This window comes from Phyllostomus hastatus, unplaced genomic scaffold (assembly GCF_019186645.2).
Source record: "Phyllostomus hastatus isolate PE091 unplaced genomic scaffold, TTU_PhHast_1.1 phas_scaffold_182, whole genome shotgun sequence".
NCBI lineage: Eukaryota > Metazoa > Chordata > Mammalia > Chiroptera > Phyllostomidae > Phyllostomus > Phyllostomus hastatus.
The window spans coordinates 12,072,984-12,084,980 of record NW_025334013.1 but is presented as its reverse complement, the minus strand read 5'-3'; positions in this window follow the sequence as shown (position 1 = coordinate 12,084,980).

The window sequence follows — 11,997 nt, the reverse complement described above, 5'->3', positions numbered from 1 at the left end:
GCGGCGGGGAGCCCAGTGAGGAGGAGCTGTTGCCACAGTCCAGATGAGAGATGGCAGCGACCAAGGAGCTGCGAGGGACGGAAGGGTTCTAGAAGCATCTTCCGGGTAGAGAGGACAGGACGCCCTGGTGGGCAGACACGAGGTGTGAGAGGCGGCCATCGAGAATGGCTCCCGGGGTTTTGTGGCTTCAGTAACTGGAAGGGGGGAGCTGCGGCTCGCTGAGCTGGGAAGACCGTGGGTGACGCCAGGGCAGGTGATGGGCCGGGGCCTGCGAAGGTGATCTCAGGCCTGCCAGAGAGGTGTGAGTCTGCGGTGCGGTCTAGAGCAGACAGGTCTGCCTGCCGCGTGCATGGGCTGGCCCTGCACACGTGGATAATGACTTTTGCCGCCTGCAGATTGGATGTGCGCGTCCAGGCCTGAGGTCTGAGGTGGGGGGAGGGGCACGAGGGAGCCGAGGGCAGGCACTCACCTTTGCAGCCGCCCCGCCCCCAGCTGACCCCGCCTCTTCTGCTCCCCTCCCTCAGCCTGGCTCCCCTCCCACGGCCCACTCCCTCTTCCCCCGCCTTTCCACTTCTCTTTTTTATACTTTCCCTGTTGTTTCCCGTGTGTTTCCCTGTGTCTCTCTCTCCCTGGGCTTCTCCCCTGGGCCTCTGTCTCCCCACTCCCCCCAGCTCAGACCCTGGGGTGCAGGGGATCTCCCCGGGCCCGCGGGCACTTGCCAATCCCCCGGCATCCCGAACCAGCTCCCGGACCCCGTGCCGCGCCTCCTGCCCGTGTAATGCGCTCTAATACGTATTTACATGCTTTTCAGACTATTATTTATTAAGGTATCGCTGCCAACTGTGCGCGAGCTAATTGCTCTTAAGTGCCCGCTCTGGGTTCCCACCGCGCCGCCGCCGCCGCCGCCACCGTGGAGGTGGAGCCCTGACGTCTCATGCAGCGGAAGAGCGGGAAACCAAGGACCCAGCCCACAGAGGGTGCTGGCACCGCGGGTGGGCACGCGGGTGGGGGCGCGGGGAGTGTGCGGCGCAGGCACAGGGGGTGCTGGGAGTTCACAGTCAGCGAGTTGGGGGTGCCGGTAGCGAGGGATGGGGATCGCTGGGCTATGTCCTGGAGGGGCCATACCAGAAGCGCAGTTCGGAGCCTGGCAGAGCGGAGGGCGTCTCCCAGTGCTGAGAAGCCTGGTGGGGGTCTCGGAGCTGGGAGGGGGCCCTCCACTGCCAGGGGTGGTGCAGCAGGGAAGCCTGGTGGCAGGTCTTGGGAAGGACTGGGGGAAATGGAGGGAGAGAGGCTGTGGCTGGAGCACAGTTTGGCATCTTGGACCCAAGGCGGGGATACCTGAACTCCAGGGTCAGTGCAGAGGGGCCACGGTGGGGCAGGTGGGAGACCCCAAGCATGAGGCCCAGTGGGTGTAAGTTTTGGACCAGCCACACCTGGGCCTTGAGAGTCTCTCCTGGGTGTGGGCAGACAGACAGCGGACAGACAGAAGACTGCTGCCCTTGGGAGGGGGCCGTGGCCATAGCCTCTCCCCCCATCGCTGCACAGGCAGTTGCCTGGCTGGCTTGCTTCTCCCCACGTCAGCCATAGACGCAGGAGCCGGTGAGAGCGGTTTAATTGGCAGGATTTGGGGGTTAGGGCAGGCATGACTTCACGGGTTTGGAGGCTGCACACTCGCTCTGGGGCACCGCAGAGGACGCGGGTCCCAGTGGGGAAAGGAGCAGGGAACCAGACCGGGGGAGACCCCGGCTGATGCCCCTGGAGAGAGGAGACAAAGGCAGGGGCGGGTGATGACGGGGGGGGGGGGGGCGCGGGTGACGACAGTGGGGGGGGAGAAGCAGAGGAAGAGGGATGGACGGCTGGGCAAAAGCAGGGGGAGATGAGGGCTGGAGAGACCGTCGGGGAGGGGTCCTGCCGGGCTGGCCTCTGCCAACCACCAGGTGGAGGCCCTCCCGCTCCTGGCGGCATCGTCACAGCCCCGTCCCAGGCGGCGGTCCTAGTTTCCAGAAGGGGACATTTATTCATATCGTTTTATTATTGGCACTGAGGGTACAGCGTCTGCCAACTCCCAGGCCTGGTTGGTGTCACCCTGAAAGTTCTGTCTGGACTGGAAACCGCAGCTTAATAAAACCCAGGGAACCGTGTCCTGCCCCTCCCACCCCACAGCAGAGACCGGCGGAAAGCTGGGCTGTGGTGGGGGGGGCCCTGGGATCCCTCTTCTGAGCCTCCTGGGCCACGTGCATCTCCAGCCGTGAGCAGCACTGGGCAGCACAGCGATTTTCCGGATGTGCAGACCCAGACCGGGGCTCCGAGCGGCGAAGTGACTCTCCCAGGCAGTGAGTGACAGGCAGACCCAGGGCGGAGAGGCCGGCCCGAAACTCACACCGTTTCCATCATCCGGGGCCAGACCTCTGACGGATGGCGGCTGTAATTCCATCAGGCCTCTGGCCCCAGGGGACGCCCATGTGGTGGCCTCGGAGCCTCTGGCACTGAACCCTGCTGACCCGCCTGGTCTGGGGTCCCAGAGCTCGCCGGTCTGCCCTGGGCCGGGCGCGGCCGTGCCGGAACCTGCCATCTCAATGCTGGCCGGGGGAGAGTCCGAGTCTGCAGCGTGGCTAGCGCAACCTCACCGGGAGGGGGGGTGGGGGGGCTGAGGGTGAGGTGGGGGCAGTCCGCACTCACCCTGGAATGTTCTGGAATCAGGATGTGGAACTCACCAGCCTCAGAGCTGGAGGGAACCTTGGCAGTTACCCAGGCCACCTCCCCCATTTAACAAGCGGGGAAACGGAGGCCCAGAGGGGCTCACATGGGGCCGCACCGCTGTGCACGGGAAGTGACCTGTCCTCTCCTGAATGATTGTGGGGTCCAGTCCCTCTTCTTTCAGCCTCAGGGAATCTCAGTTGTGCTGCACAATGGCGAGGGCAGCAAGGTTTATTTCCAGTTGCTCCAGCCTGCCTTCAGGCTCTTGCTCCCCTCTCCCCCAGAGCGCTGCTGCCCTAGGACTGGCTCCCCCCGGCCTAGGCAGTCTGTGAGTGTCGCTGCTCTGAAGCCCCCCCCCCCCCCCCCCCGTCTGCAGCCCTCACTCACCCGCGGACGGACTTCACAGGGGCCTTTCCGAAGACATTACCTTAGAGCGGCTCTTACATGGCGTCTTTAGGTGCAATGTGGGCAGGTTTTGGGGGACCCGAGTGACCTTGATCCAGGCCCCATGCCTCCCTGGGCCTCAGTGTCCCTGTCTGGAAGATGGGGGTACAGTGGACATTTGGAGGTTTCTAAACACCCTTTCTCACCCTGGCATCTTGAGACTGCCCACAGTAGGAGCAGCCGGGACTTGGGTTGCCAGACCAGGGCCATCTGCTGCTTCCCCTCCTTGGGGCAGGGGCAGGAACGGGTTGTGGGAAAACACGGTGGAGAAAAGGCAACCCCCCCCCACCCCGTGGGCCCCTCTGAGTGGCATGTGATGAGAGGGGACAGGCAGGAGGGTTTGTCACAGCCTCTTCTCCTGTGTCTTCCATCCCTGGCTGTCTTCCTGGGGAGGGACGGGAAGAGCTGGGCTATATTTGCCTCCTGAGGATGGGGTGGTGAGGAGGGGACTGAGTGGGCAAAGGGACAGTGAGCCAGCTGTCCCACAGCTGAGCACGGAAGTGCCGTTCTTCCTCTAGTGGGGAAGGAAGTGGAGAGCTCGGGACAAACACTCCTCCCCCCTCCCCTCCCCAGGTGGCCTGGCCTGGGTGCCTGCACACGGTAGACGTCAGGTGAATTCACAGATTGAATGAATGAGTGAGTGAGTGAGTGAGTGTCTTGAAGTTAAGAGACCTTGCTCAAGGCTCCGGCAGACCTGGGTTGGGGTCCTGCCCCCACCAGTTTCTGGCTGTGTGGTCTCGAGCAGATTACGAAATAAATGTCTCTGAACTTCAGTTTCCTCATCTGCAACACTAGTGATGCCGCATAGAGTTGTGAGGAGCAGAGGTGGTGAATCAATGGAAAAACCTCAGCATCACGTCTGACATTCAGGACTCGCCAAATTATGCTGATTATTTGCACTACAGATACAATAATGGGGTCACCCTCTAACCTGGCACTTCAGCATACGTTTGCTTACTGAGCATCTGGGCTGCTCTAAGCACCAATGAGGGTCTAGGGACACTTGAGGCCCAGTCTTTGCTCTTGCTTATAGTTTGACAGCCACACAGTCTTGAACTGCCACGGGAAGGGCTCCTAACAACCATTACCGAGAGCGCTAAGTACTGTGGGAGGGGTCCGGTCTGTCCTGGGCTGCAGGTCACGGAAGGCTTCTTGGAGGAGGTGGGCCCCACACTAAGCTTGGAAGGAGTTTGCCCTTGGCAAACAGCCATCGTGGGCACAGGGCAAAGACATGAATGGCTTGCGGGGGGCACCCCTGGAATCCAGTCTTTGTTCCTGCCTCACTTGGTCGGGCCGGCTTCTCTAACTGCCCTGGGATGAATAGCATCCCCTCCACCCTGCTACTCCCTCTGCCCTAACATTGCTTCATTCAGCTGCCCTGTCACCTCCTGTCCTAATACACAGTCCCGTGGTTTTGTGGTCTCGTCTGCCTCTCTGTACTGGAACATCGGCCCCACGAGTGTGGTGTTACAGGTGTGACTGTGTCTCCTGTCAAAATCACAAGCTGCAGTCTTAACCCCTAATACCTCCAAATCCGGCCATTTTGGGAGACAGGACCTTTATAGAGGTAATCGAATCAAAATGAGGTCCTTTTTTTTTGGCCCTGGCTGGTGTAGCTCAGTGGATTGAGTGCGGGCTGTGAACCAGAGGGTCGCTGGTTCGATTCCCAGTCAGGGCACATGCCTGGGTTGTGGGCCACATCCCCAGTGGCAGCCATGTGGGAGGCAACCACACATTGATGTTTCTCTCCCTTTCTCCTTCCCTTCCCCTCTCTCTAAAAATAAATAAAACGTTTTTTTAAAATGAGGTCTTTTTAAACCTGATCCAGTAGGACTGCTGTCCTTGTAAAGAGGGGGAACTGGAAGACAGACACAGACGCTGGGAGAAGCCCTGTGAAGACTGCAGTTGTGCTGCCATTAGCCGAGGGACCACCGGAGGCTGGGGGAGGGGCTGGCTCAGAGCCTCCTTTGCAGCCCTCAGGAGGAGCCGACCCTGCTGCCACCCCGGTCTTGCACCTCCAGCCTCTATAACCACGAGACAATGAATCCATGCTGATGAAACTCCTGGCCTGCGGTACTTTGTTAGCGCAGCCCTAGCAAGCTCAGATAGGCACAGATGGGTCTTTTTCTTCTGTATTCCCAGGCTAGGACAGGGCCCAGCACTTAGCAGCTAGCACTACTCACAGTTCTTAAATGAATGAATGAATGAACCTTGACTGTGACGTGCGGAAAGTGGAGGAAACGAGACCGAAAAGCAAAATGAGCAAGATGGCGAGGGTCTTGAAGGTCAGGGTGAGAGTTTGGTCTTTCCCTCCGCAGGCGGAGTCACGGAAGGGGTTTTTAGAAGCTTCCTCCGGTTTCATTGCACAGACTGGGCCCAAAGGGGTCAAGTGGGAGGCAGGGAGAGCAGGGTAGCACTGAACTACTGACCCGGCGAGCAGTACAGGGATGAGGGCCCCCTCGTGGGCGGCAGTGCAAATGGAGCGGGGCCCTGCAGGGGGCGGGGGGCAGAGGTGCGGTGCACATGAGGGGGCTGATGTCCTCAGTCTATTACCGTCTCACCTGCTGCCGCTCTTTCTCTCTTTTTTGGGGCGTGAACATCTTTTTTTTAATTGTATTTTTTCCGTTGTTCTTCTTTCCCAAAGATTGTTTTGCCTGATCCTTTGATCTTTGGCCTGATCAAACCCCATGTTTCTCTTGCCCAGTGTACAAAGCTCATGGGACTTTGGGGCGCCTCAGACCTCCCCTTGGGGGAGGCGGGGGGGGGAGGGCTGTCCCCAAGCTGATCACTGTGTGTGGACAGAGTCCTGAAATGGGTGCCAGTGGAGTGACACGAGGGTCGGAGGGAGGAGGCAGAGCCCAGCTCGGGGAAACGCCTGGTCTGATGGGGGAGACAAGACCTGTGCTCTGGGAGACACCTCCGAGGATGGTCGGGAGCTCCTGTGAGAAGCTGCTGCTGAGAGCAGGCCTGGAAGCCTTCCTGAAAGAAGTGCGTTTGCACGAAGTTTGGAGGAGGAGGGGGTCCTACTATGGTGGAGAGGAGGAGGAGTGGGTGGGCAGCAAAGGACAAAGAAGTCACCTTCTTCTTTCCAGTCCCAGGTGAGCTGGCCTGGTGGCGGGACACACAGGTGAACACACAGCCAGCACAGCCTTTCGGTGGGTTGACTAGTCATCACGAATCATGCACTTGTAGCAGAGAAAAAAGGACTGTTGATAGGGGACAGAAATAGCTTCTAAAGCCTCCCTTCGTTCTTGCTGCCCCTCTTTCCCCAAAAGTCTTAACAGGCCGCGGGCCTGGAAGGCAATGCATACCCACAGCGCCCTCTGCTGGACGATATCAGAACAACACCGCAGGCTCCGCGTGCCCAGGCATTTGTGTCAAGAGCCCCCGGAGTCTTGCTCTGGAGAAGCCCCAGACGCTGCGGCCGGGAATGAAGGATAGGCAGGAACTGGGTCAGTGCCAGGCAGGCTCCATGTCTGCAGCCTGGAGCTTGTGGGTAGTACAGGAGATAGCCAGTTCTGCTTGAGGCGGCTGAGGGAGCCATCACACGCAGCTCCCCCGCCACAGATGTTTGGGGGGCTCAGGAGCTGGAGCGACACCATCTTGAGTATCCAGCAACCCCCACCCCAGGCTAGGAGAGGATACCTCCCAGCAGATTACCTGTGTCTCACTATATCATGGAGGAGGTGCATCCCTTTCTTTCGACAACCCTGGCCCTGGGGTAACTGGACTTCGGGCGGGTGGTCTGGACGTTTCCAGGAAGGATTCCCGGCTGGGAGATTCTAGGCGGCACTCAGGCAGCGATGAGGAGGAGCCTGCTGCCAGATGGCACGGTGGAGCGGGGGAGTGGAGGGCTGCAGAGCTCGGCTGGGGGTCAGCTCCACGTTTCCCCCCACCTCAGGCCAGGGCAAGGGTCAATGCAGCTGAGGGAGCCCAGGTGTCCCAGGGGGCAGCAGGGCCTTGGAGGGGACCGGCAACCACAGGACAGAGGGCCTGGGGGACCCAGAGACCCAGAGACCCGGAGACCCACACCACTGGGCTGGCTTCATTCTCTCCTTCTAGAGAGTTCCCGCTCCGAGTCCCTGTTTTTCTGAGCATGTTTCTCGTAGTGCGAGGGACTAGGAGACTCTTACTGCCATCCCAGCAGGACACACACACACACACACACACACACACACACACAGCTTTTACAGGCTGCTCAGTGGGAGCAGAGAACACAGAAGCGAGTTTCTCACAAAGGTGGGGGGAGTGCCCCCACTCACTGCAGTCAGCCAGGTGCTTAGAGCTACGGCCCCGGGGGTGGGAGAAACGGCCCATCCGCCTCAGGGAAAGCCCGCTGCCTGGCGAAGGTCACCCACCAGGCCGTGCCTGTGGACACGCCCTCGCCGGGACTGTTTTAGTCTCAGCCTGTCGGCTCTCCGGATGGCTCCTATCAGGGGTTGGTAGCACATTGTGGCAATATTTTTGGCCCTTGGGGATTCCTATTTTCGTCGACTGTTCTCCCCGAAGGCAGCAAAACAATGATTGATTCGGAGGAGATGAGATAAACTGCTAAAGGGTTTCCCAAGGAGCCTCGTGTTTGATTCCGGCGTCAGTGTGTGTGGGTTCCAAGACGCACGGGTGCCTGGTGCCGATTTTCACATGAAGGTGTTTTGTGATATCTGATTGCTTCTGAGGAAAACCGGAAATGTGGAAAGCAGTTCGCAGAGACATTGTAACAGGCTGCCTGAGCCTCGCTGGGTCCCCTCGGCCTCTTCCTCCTCTGTGCACACGGGTGGGTACCTGCCCGCACCTGGCTTTCTCTGACTGCAGAAGTCAGCTCGGCTGGTATGCCTGGGGCACCCCAGGAGTGCCATGCAATTACTGGCCCTGGGGTGACCCTTCCCCAGTGACCGAGTGGAGCTGGTACCCCTCCCCCTACTCCTTCTGGGTGAGTCTACTCTGCTTCCCAGAGTTCCCAGCAGGATGAAGGTCCAGACCCATGGCATTGACCTTCCCAGTGACACTGCCTTTGTTGGTGTTGTTCCCGTCACTGTTCCACCGCCTCCCTCGCCCAAGAATGCCTCCTGGGACCATGCAGCAACACTGCGCCAATGCCTTATCTCAGGCTCTGCTTCTGGGGGAACGGCTGTGACCAGCTCGTCCCAGTTTCCCCCAGATTGCTCCGGTTTGAAAACTGGGAAGTCCCACATCCTGGGATCTCCCTCCCTGAAGCCCAGACAAACGGGGGCAGTTGGCCACTCTGGGGAAGCCCACACCCAGTCGGGGTGACCACACTGAAGCAAGCAGATCGCTGGCCCACTAGTTTGAAAGTCAAGTATCGGCTTTGAGAACAAAAGGGCAGACACACGTCTAACTTCGTCATGTCATCAGGTTCCACAGTTTTATAAGCTAAAAGCCTGGAAGAGAACAGTAGCCACCATGTGCAAAGAAGCTGCTCTTTTGCGAACAGACACACCCACAGCCCCACGGCGTGATTCGCTACTCGGTGGCGGACACTGGGCGGCTGACGCCCAGGACTTCCACGATGTCTGCCTCACTGGCTACTGGGCAAAAAGGCAGTGTGGATTCCAAGAACATTCTTGTCCCAGGCACCACGGGGACACGACGGGCGAGCAGGCAAGGGGACAGGGCCGCACACTGTAGGCACTTGAGGCTCCAAGGGGGACAAGCACCGGCCATGCCACTTGAGCCACAGCCACCCGGGCAAATAGTGAAACTGCACTGCGTGTGTCGCCACAGTTGGCCACATGGAGACGAGGCGCTTTGCCTTGGGAAGCGGCTGCTATAAGCTCAAGACCGCTGGCTCTGAGCCAAGGAGGGCTGCAGCATGAACAGGAGAGCCCCTGCTTTGTCAGGCTGCCCGGGAGACAGTGCTGCTGAGCAGCCAGGTTGCCGGGCTGGGGGCCAGGGGAGCGGGGTGGTGGGGGCAGTCACGTGGCCCTGTACTAGGCACTGGGGCCTGACCAGGAGATGCTGCCAAGCTCCTGTCCTCAGGATGGAGCTCTGTCCATCAGGTCATCCAGCTGCAGAACACTGCATATGCCCCCTTCCTGGCTGGCCTTGCGCAGGCTCTGTGGGGCGTGCTGTGCAGCCCAGGAACACGCCTGTGCTCCACTCGCTGGTTTCTCCAGTCCCTGCTAGATTGGTGGGGGGGGTCAGAAATGCCCCCCCCATGCCACGGCCATGAGCACAACACCCATCCCCGGGGCAGCGACGCCCTTCTCCTCCCTGGCCAGGGCGGTGAGGGTGTGGGACTCGTTGGTGCCTGGGGACCGCTTGGAGGTGTCCCCACGTGCCAGGAGTGAGAGGCAGCGCTGGAGTGTCCCACAGGCTCCAGCCAGGTGGGCAGGGGCGCAGAGCGGCCAGTCGCCAGGGGTGGGCTGCACACAGACTGGGGAGACCCCTTCTCCCACTTCCTCTCCATGGGGTCCCTGCCAAGGAAGAGAAGGGGAACAGTAGCCAAGGGAGAAAGAAAGAGCCTTCGAGTAAGGGCAGGGACCGATGGGTGGCGAGTTAGGATCGAGGAGAAACTTCCAGAAGGCTTTTCAGCTCCAGGTGAACAGAGAGGATCCCTCGCTTTCTCAGCCACCGGGGGAACAGGTGAGGCCCCACCAGCAGCTGGAGTGGAACCGCTCCTCCCTCATCAGTCACAGCAGTGGGGGACAGTAGGTGTCATTCGTTTTGTCCACGGGCTGGGGACACACAAGGGCCACTGGAAGCCGGTGCCGCTCTCCCAGGGTCTGGAGTTCGTCTCCTCAGCTGAGCGGTCTCAGAGGGAGGACCCTGCCTCTGTGCAGAGACAGGGGGTTGGACCCTCGAGGCACTCAGTTGCAGGGACTCCCCGCTCGGCCTGGACGAGCGGCCCCCAGCAGGAGCTCCGGCTGTGCGGCGGCAGCACGTGCGTCCGGGGTCAGCTTCGCTCGCCCGTCGCTGAGCGTCAGAGCGCTTGGGGGCTGGCCTTCAGGGTGCAGGGTGCCTCCGCAGCGTGGGCCGAGGCCACCCCACAGGGGGCAAGACCACGGGTCGGGGCCAAGGCCAGTCCAGTCGAGACACACGCACCTGGTAACCAGGGAGCGGGGCCGTGGTCCACGGAGCAGACATTCTTCAGATGCTTCCCACTGAGCTGCGGCAGGCCGCTAGGCTACGCCAGTGTGCCCGGCACGCAGCAGGCACTCGGCCGAAGCTTTTTGAATGCCAGTGCCGGAGGAACCCTCAGGGAGACCCAGATCGGCCTTTTCCGGGCTGCATAACCAGGGAGAGTGGCCTTCTGAGTCACGTATCGGAGATTGACAAGACACACTTCTTGGGACGCCAGGTCATCCTGACCCAAAGAAATTGTTTTCCTAGTGCCTCCCCAACATATTTGCCCGAGGGACAATTTCTTGCGAATCGCTAATGCTCACCCCAAAGAACAGTGTTGGAAGCGCTGATCTAGTGTAACCTCATCATCCTATAAAAGATGAAACGGGGCCCAGAGAGAGCAAGCGACTGGCCAAAAGTCACACAGCATGCTGGTGGTGGAATTTGGACCAACAATGAACCCCCGGCTCTCTGACCACGGTTTCTCCCACAGAAGGCCCGGCTCTGTCGGACGTGCCGCTTGCACTCTCCTGAGTCTTCGGCCAGCAGGGCATCAGGGTCTCTTTGCATGGCCCAGAAAGCAGGGCCCAGTTTAACGAGGAGACCAGATTAATCCAGATCAATCCCGGTTCTAGGGGCGATGGTTCCCCTACTTGAGAACCTTTGGAACCACTCTGGCTTCGGTGTGTGCACTAATCCCTAAGGTTCTTATCTTTTCCTCAAAGCCGGTACCTCTGTCTTCTACTTGGCCATCCTGGGGACACATTCCTGAGACGGTTTGCCATTGCAACGTCACCGAAGTTCTTTACAAACATGTCTCTCGTCCACGTGTCCCTCAAAGCCCTTGGGTTATTTGAAATCAAGGAGAATTTGCTCTTCTGCATCTTTAGGTGCTGGGCAGGGGAGCCAGGGGGGACGGAGGTGAGTAGTTCATCCATCAGCGTTGTGCAGAGCTCCAGCTGCCGCTGCTGCTGGGGTGGGGTCTGAGGGTGTTCTCTGCAGGAGGGGGGCGGTGGTGTGCCCACAGCCTTGCTGGGCTTCTCGGTTACTCCTTCCAGGTGTCGTGTTCCGCACTGGGCGGGTGCCAGGCCACCTTGACCTCCCCACCCCCAGTCATTGTCTACGCTGAGCCTGGAGACCCGGAATCAGGTTAATCTAGAGACCGGTCCAACCTGGCTGTGTTAGAGAAGGAAAGAGGCCCAGAAAGCACATGTGACTTGTTCAAGGTCACCCAGACAATTAAAGCAAGTCCACGGTCACTAAGAGGAAAACAGCTCAGAGGCAGAGAATCTGGGAAAGTCAAGGCAGGGGGAAGCCCCCAGCTCCTGGGCACCTAGGGAGGGGACGCCAGTTGCCCAAACTAGTGCCAGCGTTTTAGCTGTCAGCCCGACAATCTTCCCATTCACGGGCGGGGGTGGGGGGGGGTGCCAAGAAGGGAGTGCCACGCCCCTCCCTCCTTACTCCGGAGCTGGGGCTGCCGGCTGCCTAGCTGCAGAAGTGGCATTTGGGGGGTGCCGGGGAGCAGGTGCATAGGGAGATGACAAGGCTGTCCTCACGCCTGGTCAAGGCCTTCAGCAAGACAGCCTGAAGCTCTCGTCTCTCTGGGTGATACCGACTTTGAGCCAACACCCCCCAGGCATCCTGTCCTGCCGGCGGTGGTGGTGGCCTTGGTTCCTGTCCAGAGGCAGCCAAGCTGCTGATGGGATTTTACACTAAGTCTCCCGCCCCGTCCCCTCCCCCCTTGGGGGTGGATCCCCAGCTTCTGGTGAGAGC